The following is a 13,959-nucleotide window of genomic DNA, read 5'->3' on the forward strand; positions in this document are numbered from 1 at the left end:
CCTGCTCAACTTGGTTGATTTCTTTGAGTCAGTCACCAGAGCTGTGGATGAAAGCGAGATGGTCCATACAGCCTACCTCAATCTGGCCAAGGCCTTTGATACCATTCCCCACTTAGGAATCATAGAAAAACTCACTAAGCTAGGCATCAACCCCTATATCACTAGGTGGATTGCAAACTGGCTCACAGATAGAACTCACAGTGTGAAAGTAGCTGACTCAAAGTCAAACTGCCGACTAGTCAGGAGTGGAGTCCCACAGGGTTCGGTCCTGGGTCCTCTTCTGTTTGGTATCTACTTCTCTGAAGTCCAGGCCAACACAAAGGGACTCTGGCTGACAAAGTTCACAGACAATTGCAAGTTGGGAGCTATTATTAACTCCTCAAGTGATGCTGATATCCTACAGAATGGCCTCACTGAGACCAATGACTGGTGTCAGAACCATGGCCTTAAGCTCACTGCCAAAAGATGTGTCATCATCCCCTTTGGGAAAACCCAGTTCCCATGAATTACCATATCAATGATAGTCCACTGAACACAGAAGACATTATAAGAGATCCAGGAACACAGGTTGACAGCAACCTCTCTTTTGATCACCACATTCCCACTGTGTTCAGGAAGTCCTTCTATGTGGCACATCTCATTACTAAGGGTTTTGCATCCAGGAAGAAAAACATCATTGTCTCCCTCTACTCTTCAGTCATTAGGGCAATCATCGAGTACAATGGCTCATTTGGCATGTACCTCACTAGACACCTGCAACAACTGGAGGGGCCACAAAAGTACCTTGCAAAGAGGATCCTAGACCTTAAACACTTGTCTTATATGGACAGATTCAAAAAACTCCATCTATTCTCTGTCTCATATCGCATACTTAGAGGCAATCTCTGCTTGACTTATAAAGCCATGTCTGACCCAGCTCTGTTAGAAATGTTACATCTAAAGAAATCCCAATCCCTCCACACCACACACTCCAGAGACTTCAACCTCATTATCACAATCAACAGAATGTACTGGAGGGACAGGTTTATAACCCAGAGACTGCCCATGCTGTGGAATAGACTTCCCATGCATGTCAAGCAGAGCACCTCACTAACCCTCTTCAAGAGAAATCTTGATGAGTGGATGGGAAATAGAAAATTCACCCCAGGGATAACTCCAATCACTCTACTTGACAGAGGCACTGGGAACTAAGGTCGGGTGGCACAATGCCGGGGTAATCCTATGGCTAGGCTTGTAAAGGCCCCAGGGCCATGAGCCTAGTACACACCTATGAACCTATAAACCACTATGTCTTTGTTGCATTTAGAGAGGAGATGTCCTGTACAATAACTATAATGACTAGTTCCATGTCCCTACTCTGACTCCAAGCCACCAAATTCTTCTGTAAACATCCTTTATAATATGAGCTAAAAGTGATTATGAGCACTTAAGGTAAAAAGATAGGTTTATTGGAAATACAAACTAAGAATTTTTTTACAAACTAAGAATTTTTTAAGACTGCCTTAAAATCTTGGTTTTTCAGACTTATACATTATTAATAAATTGACTCAGGCTAATCCATCCAATATTCAGACTTCATAAGAATGTTTCTTACTTAATCATCTTAAAAAAATACTCAAAAAGCACATGTTCAAAAAAGACTTAAATTCACTTGCCAAAGACAATATTACATCCATAAGAACTGCTGGTTTTACAGGGGGGGATACTGTAATGCCCTGGTTGAGACTGCTGTCTCCAAGACAAAAGAAGAAATATTTTTCATTACTATTCACCCATCATTCCTTTAGCAAGTTGCAGCAAATGCAGAATGAGACTAATAAAGTAAGGGAGTGAGTGAGGAGTGAAGTTTCCCACATGGAGTGTTGCATATTCTTTCATTCACATTGTTTCCTCATAGCTGTAATGTCTCAAGTATTTCTGTTTTAGCAACATCAAACACTCATTTAAGAGGGACTGATGTCATGCAACTGGCATGCAAGCTACTGAGATACAAGCTTGTCAGCTTTGATTAGATGCAGTGGATCCACTCAAAACTGTGGCTAATAAGAGCAACAGAAAGAAAGACAGAATAAGAAACCCGAAGCAGATGACCATAAATCAGTTTATGCCTGTGTTTAAACCTCACCATCTCTTCAAAGATAGAGTGAACAGCATTTATATTGTAATGGGCTTTGGCCAGCATAAGTGAACAATACTATTTCAGTCTGTATGTTCCTGTGCTAATCTTTCAGTGTGTTACACCTTTGTACAACTGCACTTATGTTCAAATTCCATGGTATTCCCTTGAAGGATATTATTTCTCTATGTAATATGGACTATTCACAATGGAAAAAGGAAGTATTTGGTATGTAGCAGTACTCATGTATTCAGTAACTGCCTGTAGATATGGCCATGCAAATGACCTGCATAAATTACTGATCCGTGTTGGGATTTCAGTCCTCTGTTTTTACATACTTAAAAAAATATGCTTATACGTTAATTAATTAATTTATATATTTATTTATTTCTATTCAATCAGCAGGATAGTCTGACTTAGCCAGAGCCCATTTTCAGTAGAGGCCTCAGAAGAGAAGCTCCAAAGATAGAGTTACATTTAAATAAAAGATACATACCATATTTAGAAAATACAATAAGTACAAAGCAGTTTTGTCACTATATAGTAAAGGATGCATTACAACTTTCATATCATATTTAGGAAATCTTTCATTTAATAAGGTAGGCTTTATGTCATATTAACTTGAAGAGACAAGATCATTCTATTTGATGGTATTATGCGTTGGATAAACAAGGAATGAGGGGAGAATATAGTCTATAAATTACCAGAACGTCTGAGAGCTTATGCAGACAAAGGTTTGCCTACAGAAACAATTTAATCTAATTTTACCTTTGATAACAATAACTATTCAAAATGTCATTTAAGGCATCAGAATTTCAAAAGTTTTAGGTCTATAAATTTTCAGGGAGATAACATTTTTGACAAAACTTCTGATGACACCTTTGCTTTATATGCAATTATCTAGATATCACATTTCTTTTCTATGTGTAAGCCATTATGATTTTCGTAATTACCGGGATAAAATTTGAATTAGGCTTAGTAAAGCAAACTACTGCTTATGTTATTGCATCAAAATAGCCATGGGAAGTGACATACTCCTCAAAATGCTATGGAGGAAGAATGGCAAAATCTCCAGAGAGTTAAGTCACATGCTACTTAGTAAACCAGTGATATGAGTAATCCATTAAATAACAGTAGGACTTGTAATTCATGGTTTCTGTGACCACCAGTTCATAAATGTTATAATAATAACTGTGGGAGTATGAAGCACCTCTGATGGGCAGAATTTTTAATGACAGGCTGACTAATTATAATGCTAGTGTTTTTCTCCTCCTTGCTGTCCTGCTTTTATTACTGTGATTATAAGTGAATAAGGAATATAAAAACAGTCCTGCCTTAAGAATGCTGCCTATAGCTCCATGCAGCTCTTTCATCTATTCCTGACTCTGACAATTATGGTTCCTTTCTGTGTTTTCCTTCTCCTTGTAGCAACTGATGTTATTGAGACTGGCGAAATATGCAGCAAATTGAATGGACAGAAAAAGGAAGCATTTACCCAAGCAGGCAATGTCATTATTGCAGGAGTTTTTCCAGTTCATCTCCAGAATTTTTACCCTGATTTTATGTTTACTGAGTATCCTAAGCTGCAGCTCTGTAAGGAGTAAGTGTCTGATTTTACAATAAATTAATTTTGTGTTAACATCCAGCAAAATTAATTTTTTTTCAGGGTATGTTTCAAAAAAAACAAATGTGATTTTTTTTTAACGAGGTTATATAGTTATGTCTCAATTCTGGACACATTTGTTTTAAATTTTCCATCAGTGACAATGTTCCTTTCCAGAGCCCAGTTTCACAGAATCTGGTTGCCCCTGCCATATCTCTTCATCACTAGGCCCCTAGCTTCTTAGACATATCACTTTAGTTGTTATTTACTTATATTAGCACCAAAGCATTAGTATCAGTGACTGGCAATCAACATCGTCATGATAAGTATTTTATGCCTTGAACAGTGGAAGGCATTGTACATCACAAACACTTAAGTATATTTATGCACTTACATGTCTGTTTCTTTCAATTTGCCACTACTGTTACAAGACCTTGGGCTCCATCTGTAGTTAGGCAAGTATGGTTAAGGCTCACTACCTGAGGAAAGGAGAGTTTACCATCTACTACTTCATACTTTGCCTTCCAACACAGCATTATTTATGCCTCATGCAGTCAGACACAGGCCACTGATGCCAAAGGAAGCTGTGTTATCTCTGCATTAGTGGAACAAACAAAACCTTCACTGTTAGCATGCAGTGGGAAATCACTGAAGTTTAATAATTCAAGCTTTACTATTGCAGCTATCTCATATGTATACCTCTGTGCTTCACTTATGGTTATCATTTTGAGTTCAACTTTCCTTTAAGTTTACTGGCTCTCATTAATAGTAACTATGTATAGAACTGTTAGCTAAGCTTCAAAAACATTTGGAAACACTGTGTGTTCTAGAATTCATACTTACTTTAGCAGAAAAGGGCCAGTTCCACTTTGCTAATTTTTACCAAGAGAACATATAACAATATGACAATTGCCTTAAGGGGAGTAAGTCTATTTAATGTAAGTGTGTGTGTGTGTGTGTGTGTGTGAGTGTGCGTGTGTGTGTGTGTGTGTGTGTGTGTGTGTGTGTATCTATATATATATATATATATATATATATATATATATATATATATATATATATATATATGTATGTATGTATAGAGATAGATAGATATAGAGATATTGCAGTTGTCTAGACATGACATTTTATAGTATCTCACATCCGATTTATTTTACATATAACATGCATCAAAATTTAAAAAGCATGGATTTCAACACAGTAATATGTTTTATAAAAGAGGTTCAAAGTAAAACATTAATCCTGCCCATAATAAGTGTGTGCTTTTAAGAAACACAGTCTCTAAACTTTTTGTGTTAAAACTTTAATATTTATACCCCTTTCGAGCATTGCACTGCAGTGCATTAAGCTTATCAGTTTAAAGTCATAGCCACCTCTTTTTGCGATAAGTTTTAAATGTTTGTTAATTATAGTTTATACACCCTCTCAGCTTAACTGATCATATAGCTTTGTCTATACAGAATGCAGTATATTTGTGCAAGTGTATATGCTCAGCCATGGCTTTATACAATAAGATAAACAATTGCTGAATCCTTAATTTCATGTAACTGTTAACCTAAAGATTTTAGTTTGACAAAAATACTCTAACATTGTTGCTTTGCAGCAGATTACCATACCCTAGGCATCTAAAATGTAGTTTTACATGAAAAAGCAAATTCAAAAGATGATCATCAATGTTCAGAAATAAAGTTTCTACTAAAATAAGGGAATTTTTACGGGAATGGAAATCCTGTTCAAAAATTAAGAATGAAAATGCCACACTCAAAATGAGCACTGGATCCCGTGTGGTGAGACCATTCCAAAAAAACTAATTTGTGGCAAAGCTCCTGCTGCAGATGCCATCTCTATAGCTAAGATGTTTAACTCCTCGATGCAACATGGAAAACGGTCAAAGTATCCTACTTCAGAAAAGGATTACAGCTGCTGCAACCACTATGTATTCCCAGACTGATAATTTTGTACTTCTAATAATGTCAAAGAAATGCACATTCAGGAGTTTGAACAGAATGTATTCAGGCAATAAATAAAAACTGAGTAACACTAATCACAGAAGTGATGATTTGCTTCAATTTAGTTATGCATTCTGGAATTTTGTGGGCAGTAGAATATCCTATAATGGACACCAAGTAATGTATCACAGTAACGAAGTTTAAGAGGTCTATTTCTTTGAATCCATTTCTGAAACACATAACATAATGAATTTATGAGAATAATCCATATTGTTTCATAAATCTTTATAGTTCACATGTAGTTTTAGCTGTTCTATGTTTTTCTAGTTAGAATTTGTAGGACAGGGTAGCATCCAACTTTAAAAGTTGTAACACACCTTACATTGTTGCACAAATGGCATAGCTCTCAACCTTGTATCTCCAGTACTGGGGGCAACAAGACTAATTCAGGAAAACCCCAGAATGGGGAAACTTTTATATTACTGGCAGGATTAACTTAGAACATGTTTAAAAATAAATAAATAAATAAACAATATCTAGTTTCATAGAGGTCTAAGCAACATTTTATGACAGTTAAGGATGTTCCTAAAAATTAGAACAGTTGAGATCTATTCATATGGTTACCAGAACTGAAGTACAGCTCTACCTAACCATCAGCTTTGAAGGCTGATAAGATAAGCATTTGCTTCATCACACTTCTATTTCATTGTTAAGCTGCAATCAGCTAGGCTTGCTAATAAAAGCAAGGTTTACACATAGAAACCTGGAATGTAACGAGCTTGCTTTAGCTCTTATATATCAACCCTCCCCTAGGACAAGGTTAACCTTTTTGTTGATTTCAGTGGTAATAAGTACACGCCCTGTATTACAGTTAAAATCTGACATAGACGTATCACTTGATTATCATTGTATTGGCTCTGCATATATCACACACAATACTGAAACCCCTTTGTTGCATACGTGCTGCAAACATTTGTTGATCTGCAACACCAAGATATATAATTTTGCATTACAGTTAAAGTACACACTGCAGACATTTATGTATTGCTATTAAAGTTAGCACTGCATAAATTTAGTCTTATAGCAAAAGTACATTATTAGGCTGTGCTACTATGGAAATCTAACCTTACAATGTTACTAAAGCTGTGTCTGTATTAAATGTATTTTTGTATGTCCAGCTGCATGAGATAAGCTAACTTAGCATTGAAGCTAATGTTTACTGTTTCTTTCCAGGAACTTAAGAACATGAGAAAATGGGCAGCATCACAGACTGATTCTTTCCTTCCAGCTCAGTATCTGATAAAATACAGCAAATTGTTCCTTCCAGCATTTAGTACATGGTGTAAAGGTGTGCAGTATCAGAATGAATCAGCCTGCCCTGCCCACCGTACTCATGTGTGCCAAGTCTAACCATAACCCTGCCCTTAACCCTGCACATTGCGTTACTAAAAACCCTTTCCCTAGCAGTATCACTACTAAGATGGTACTTGATCTCAGTTCTGTAGCTATGGTTATAGGGTTTATTTATTGGGAGAGATGTATTCAGTGTTTTATGGTTCATCACTTGCAAGTCATTCAGTGTTTTGGGACACTTTTTTGTCCTGCCATTTGCGTTTTTTTTATATACATGGATCTACTCACTATTGTAGAGCCTCCAAACATCAACAAACACGGACACTCTACTGCTCATGTTGCAAGGCTAATATATGCAGCACACAAAAAATAAAGTAGCAATTTGTTAAGGAGACAACCTCTCCTGCATCCTTACACCCCGAGCCAATGATATATACTACATCCAAGACTGCACAATCCCTGGAGAAAAGACATATTTCCCTAACCCACAAACTGCTGATCTCACACATCTGTCGACCATCTGTATTGTTGAAAAAAGTCTGTCAACAATAAAGAGATTGATTTAAGCTCAAATGCTAGGAAACCCATACTTACATATCATCAAAACTTTGTTCAGGAGTATGTCTCCCTCTATAATACATGGAATGTTTTTATCAGAGACTGTACTGATGGCAGAAGCTTTTTACCATTGTCAAAAATAGCTTATATAGTGGGTCCCTGTTTGCAGATGGTGATAATTTCTTTCAGTTTGTTCACAATAAAACAGTAGAATGTCTTTAACTTTTGAATTCTATGTAATACATTTATAAACTGTTTCTGTTGTTGTCTCATGGTTTCTTCTCCATCTATGCTGTCTGTGTTGTAATTAATTAATTAATTACTGTGCTATGGAATTCAAATGTTAAAACATGGCACTGTGCGCAGAATTCTGAAAGACACAGGAAAGGAGAATATGGGAGAAATGACCACCCTTATTTATATTTGGGGGAAGAAATTAAGTAGATAAGAAACAAAACACAGACAAACACAAATTGTTGATTAAATCACTAAATGGTCTAAGTCTTGGTCATTGATCTCAGTGTGTTCAAAATAAAATATTCCCAACTCCATTAAAGTGTCCAAATTTTATTAAAAATGTCAATCTGGATGAAATGGCAAAAGCTTTAGAAGATTTAAAGCAGACCATCAATGAAAAAAGATTAAACAGGAGGTGGATTAACTGATTGACTATTTAAGTATGTTGATTATAATATAAAAAGCCTATAAGAAAAGGTCCTGAAATAGAACAATAGTGTAAAAAACATGATCATGAATCACTATTTTCACAGAAATGTTATATGAAATGCAGATCAAACTACAGAAGAAGTCGAGAATAGGTTAATTGCTTTATCAATAACAGTTTTGTCTACCATACCTGCCTATATTGCTTACAGAGGCTTTATGCCATTACCCGTGATAGTAAATAAAACAGGTCCATGTCAGTACGAGATGATGATTATTTCAAGATTGTTTGTGACTACTTCATACTATAATAACAGAATTAATTAGCCTGTGAGTGCTTTGCATGACATTTTTTTATTTTTTTCTTCTTCTTGTGTTTTATGTCTTCTTCATGCATTATACATGTACTGTTGTTACCTTATTTGCCTCAGAATTCTAGCATTGAACCTAGATTAATTCCTTTTACATTTTCTGAGAAGACTGAACTATTATTGATAAGTGCTCTGATCCTCACGATCACATCTATTTCTGTTACAACTAGTTTTACAGATTTTTGTTATAGTTCATTTATTGTAATGTAAAAAGTAACGTATTTAATTACAGACTCTAGAAATCCAATTTTATTAGATTTTCGGGTAAACAAAAATAAAACTAACCCTATTGATTCTATATAATTGCTAAATGTTTGCTCTACTTTAGGAATTATGTTATTGTCCAGGAGTGCCGCTGTGAGGTTTTGAAATGGTTGAATGGCATCAGAATGTTGCTTGGCCTAGGGCAAGTGAGGTAGGGTGGAAATTTAGACTGGGTAAGTGGGTGAAGGAGCAAGTATTTAAGGCAAGGTTTGGGAGGGCTCACTCTCTTTTACAAAGGCATTTTGCTATCCTATCTATTCACTAAGTAACCCCTATACCAGCCTCCCAAGCAGCCACATACTTGTGCTATCTATCTCTTTAATGGATATACCTGGAAGGATACTAGTTCGCAGCTTCATTACACAGCCTCATTTATTTTACTTTGAATGTAATGGCAAAATCAATACTGTTTACTGTTGCATTTCATCTCTACATAATACTTTAAATGTGTAAATTAAAAAGGTATTGCTTGGTATACATGGTCATATGACTCTGGGATGTATAATTCAGAGCTTGGTCTCCCTGTTTCTGCTTTGCCTATCTTCCATCAGCCAGCTGCCTGTTCTTCATAACATGGATCTGTTACCCCTTCTTCTTCATGTTAACTAAGCAACAAATCCATATTGCAACACATCAAACTCCTGGTGTAGTGCTATTTATCAACAGAGCAATTTTAAGCTTAGTGTTTCTATAATGTTTTTGTCTGAGAGTAATTGCCTTATATTAATAGTCACCTTTGATTAGTCTATGTGCAACCTGATACATTTTTATCATGCCTGGTGTCTGTATTTTGCTTATTGTGCTGTTGCAAGTCATTACTGCTCTGTGTTTCCTCTCTGCAGGGTTTATATACAACCTGATAAATGATTGTGTGCTGGCCATATAATGTTTATGTTCAGTGATGCACTGATTTTGTGCAGGCTGTAATAATGTACACATTCTTTGCTCCAACAACTGTTTGCAAACCATAAAATGTATATGTTCATTGGTGCATTGATTGCATGTGGGCTGTAATGAACGTGTAATGTTGCTTTGACTACATACAGGCTCTGTAATGTACACATTAATTTATGTATTGGCTATGTGCAGGTTGTATAATATACATGTTTTCTGATACAATATATGTGTGCAGGCTGTGTATTTGTATGTAAATGTTAATTAATGCATGCCAGTGAGCAGGCTGTGTAATGTACATGCTTATTACTGCACTAGGTGGATGCATACTGTGTAATGTACATATCCATCAATGTCCTGAATGTGTGCGGGCTGTGTAATGTATATATATATTCACTGATACATTGACTGTATGTAGGCTATGAAATGATACATTTATTGATGCATGACTTTGTAATGCACAAGTTCATTGCTCCAATTGATGTTTTTAGGCTGTGTAATGTACATGTTCACTGATACCTTGAATTTGCAGGCTGTGTAATATATACATTCACTGATGCATTTTCTGCACACTTTGTAATCTATATATTAATTTGTGCAATGACTGTATACAGGCTGTGTATATAGATGCCCATTGATGTTTTGTGTGGAGTCTTTGTGATGGTACATGTTTCTTGATGCATTGACTGTGTGCAGACTTGGCAATGTACATATTCACAGATGCATTTAGTGTATATGGGCTGTGTAATGTAGATATTTACTGATGCACTGACTGCAAGCTGGCTGTATAACATGCATGTTCACAGATACATTGACTGCATGTATACTGTGTATGTAAAGTACATCACTGATGCATTGACTGTGTGCAGGCTATGTTATGTATGTGCACATTGATTCAATGAGTGTGTGTGCACACTGTGTAATATACAAGTTTACTTCTGCAATGTGCATGTGCACACTGTGTAATGCACATGCTCTTTGATACATTGAATGTTTGCAGGCTATGCAAGTGCATGTTCATTGATAAATTTTCCAATGTGGGAAACAGCCAAGCTTCTCTGTGTACATTATTCTGTTTGCTGGCTTAAGTGAACACAATGAAAAGTTTTTCACAATTCACAATGAGCAGGACAGCCCAAGACTTCCTGTGTTCCACTATAATGGTATAATATCCTCTGAGATAGACTCCCTCAGAGAGTGACAATGTAGCTTTTAAAGATGGCAAACCATATGCAGGGCACATTTTTTATAGATCTTTCTTACATTTCATTCTGACATATTCTTTAAAATAATTACACTTTTGAAATGTATGCCCACTATGTTTTTAGAACTCAGCAAGAAAGTGCAACATCCTCATTCACCAAAACTTACAAAACATAACAGGAAATCTAGCCACAGCATATAAAGAACAAACTCCAGTGCTATTTTTCTGAATTACATTTAGTTAATCCTGTTTATGTCATGTATAGATCCAAGAGACTTCATCAGACCTCAGTGTTTGTTCCTCATATTCTGTGCCTGGATTTCCACTATATTTTTATACTGATGTTGTACACCAGCAGGGAGTCAAGTATTGTTAAAAGTATAAAGCTTTGGCAAACTGCCTATGTGGCTGAAATTATTTCACATTTATTTAATGATATGTAAATGTTTTAATTTTAAAATTATTGTAATTACTTAGGTTCCTTTTTTTGGTAATTGTTAACTTACTTAGTTGAGAAGTCTTTTCTCAGGCAAAAATCATAAAGCAAGAAGCTGAAAACAACCATTTAAACCTAATAGTATTTGTGAGAATATGTTGTTTGCAATCATAATTGTGGCATGAAGAATAAGGTTAATGTTAATGCATGAGCTAAAATGAAAAGATGATGCATCTTACATCATGCATTTATTATACATTCCCTAAGTCAGTCATTCATTCATCCATACATTCATTAATTGTCAGTACCTATTTATCCAGTTCTGATCCACTGAGACCTGGAACTGAATGTCAAAAACTAGGTCCAAGATGATGACAGATGACAGCAATGCTCATATTATATCCAATTGTGCATTCTTGGGAATGAGCATGTAGTGCAAAATGCAGTCTCATTTAATAATGAATATTTGTAAATTTATGTTGCAGATTTGTTGTCGAAGCCTACAAATGCCTTCTAGCGATGGTTTTTGCAGTTTCAGAGTTGAATCAAACTCCTCAAATACTACCAAACATTACACTAGGATTTAAAATGTTTGACACATGCCAGTGGGAAAGTAAAGGGATTGAGGGAGTTTTCTGGATGATGTCTGGTGGAGATAGGTCTGTTCCTAATTACAGATGTCAGCTGGAGCCACATTTATCTGGTATTGTTGGAGATATACAGTCAAGAATTACAATTCCCATGGCTAGAATTCTGGGGTTGTATGGATACCCACAGGTAAGAGGCATAATGAAGTTTAGAATCATAGTTTCCTTTTCTCAAACACTCCTGTTTTGTATCATGATAGTAGCCCTTGAATGACCTATCATAAATTACAGGTGTTGTAGCCAGTAGAGAGCTTACAACATATTTACACAGTTCAGATACTAATATTTCAGTTCATTTCTTTTATTTTTTTATTGAATTTTAAATCCATTTCATATATACAACAAACCAACTATTTATGAGTATCTACTAAGCAACAAACATTCTAAATGTTTTTAATAGTTAATAACTGTTTTATGAAAAATCAGCAATTATTTATTTAGCAGTTCTTTAAGATTTTTTCACGTGTTATATGAAGAAGTGATTCTGGTAGTCCTTGACTTGATGGTATTAAGTTCCAGATGACAGACTTCAGTTGCAATGTTCGAGAGTTCATTAAAAGCGGGGGTAGATTCATTTTTCCAATTTTTTGTTATAACTTTACTTGCAATTGTTAAATGCTTTATTAAAGTGTGTATTTAAGTCTCATGTCACAATCAGGTACTGGGGTATTAAACAAAATTAAGAATTTGGTTACTGAAAATGTGTCAGTAAATACAGCCTGTAAAAAAAAAAAAAAACATTAATTTCATTCCAATATGGTTATGTACAACACAATCAAATAACATAAGTTACCAGTCTGCTTTAACCTCTAATTTACATCTCCAACAAACCAGCTATTTCAGTTAATTTCTGATAGCAAACATACACTGTTAAAAGAAGTAGGGTTTACTAGCCAATGAGACAGGGGCAAACATTTTCACAATGTTCATGTTGATGTATGGGCAGGGGCACTACATGTAATAGAGAAAGAAGGCACCATTAACAACATTGAAAACAATCATTTTGCACCATGCATCCAGCACAGGAATGTTTCCAACTACCACCATACTGTAACTAAAAAAAATAAAATAAAAGCTGGTAAAATGATGAATCCATTGGTGCACAACTTATTTTTAAGCTAATGTCCTGAAGAAAAATACATTTTTTATAAATTTTGAATCTGTACCAATCAATTTGAAGAGCAGAATCAGTAAAGGTGGAGTAAAGTAGCAGGTAGCTCAATTACAGAAAGGAAGAGGATCTAGAAAGAAAGTGGAGTCATAGAGAACCTGAAGTAGATGTGGAGTACCAAATTTTGATCTAGTAATACTATAAACATGTATAAGTGTTGCATCTTGATATATTATGGAATGTGCTCTAATTTTATTTAATGCTGTAATGTTTGGAAACACATAGATAAATGGCTAAATTCTGAGGTTAGGCAATCTGAGAATACACTTTTCGTTTGATCATTTGTAGACAATACTGTTAAATCAGCAAATTTTTATTGACAGAATTTTCAAGTTAGGTTATTGTTCTTATAGCATTTACAATTGTGATTATGTATGCTATATGTAGATGAATGTGTGTATGTACCTTTAAAAACCTATCCAAGGGCTTGCACAAGTGTATAAATACTGAGCAGGTGCAGCCTGACTGCCATTTTGTAGTAAGCTGTTGAGATGTAAGCATGTATGTATGGAAGGTCTGTTAACTAGTTCATTTTTATTTTATGATGCTGCTATCCATCCTGATGTGTTTCTATGTATTAAAGCATCTGAACAAAATACCCCACCTGCTTGGCATCTATGTTAGAGAAGGACGATCGACATGGTGTCAGAAGTGGCATGTATAATGGGCATGAAATTAGAGGTGGCATTGCTAAAATGACTTAAGGCACTTGCTTGGAACTGGTGGAATA

Source organism: Protopterus annectens, chromosome 4.part1 (genome assembly GCF_019279795.1).
Source record: "Protopterus annectens isolate FY-2018-M chromosome 4.part1, PAN1.0, whole genome shotgun sequence".
Lineage (NCBI taxonomy): Eukaryota > Metazoa > Chordata > Ceratodontiformes > Protopteridae > Protopterus > Protopterus annectens.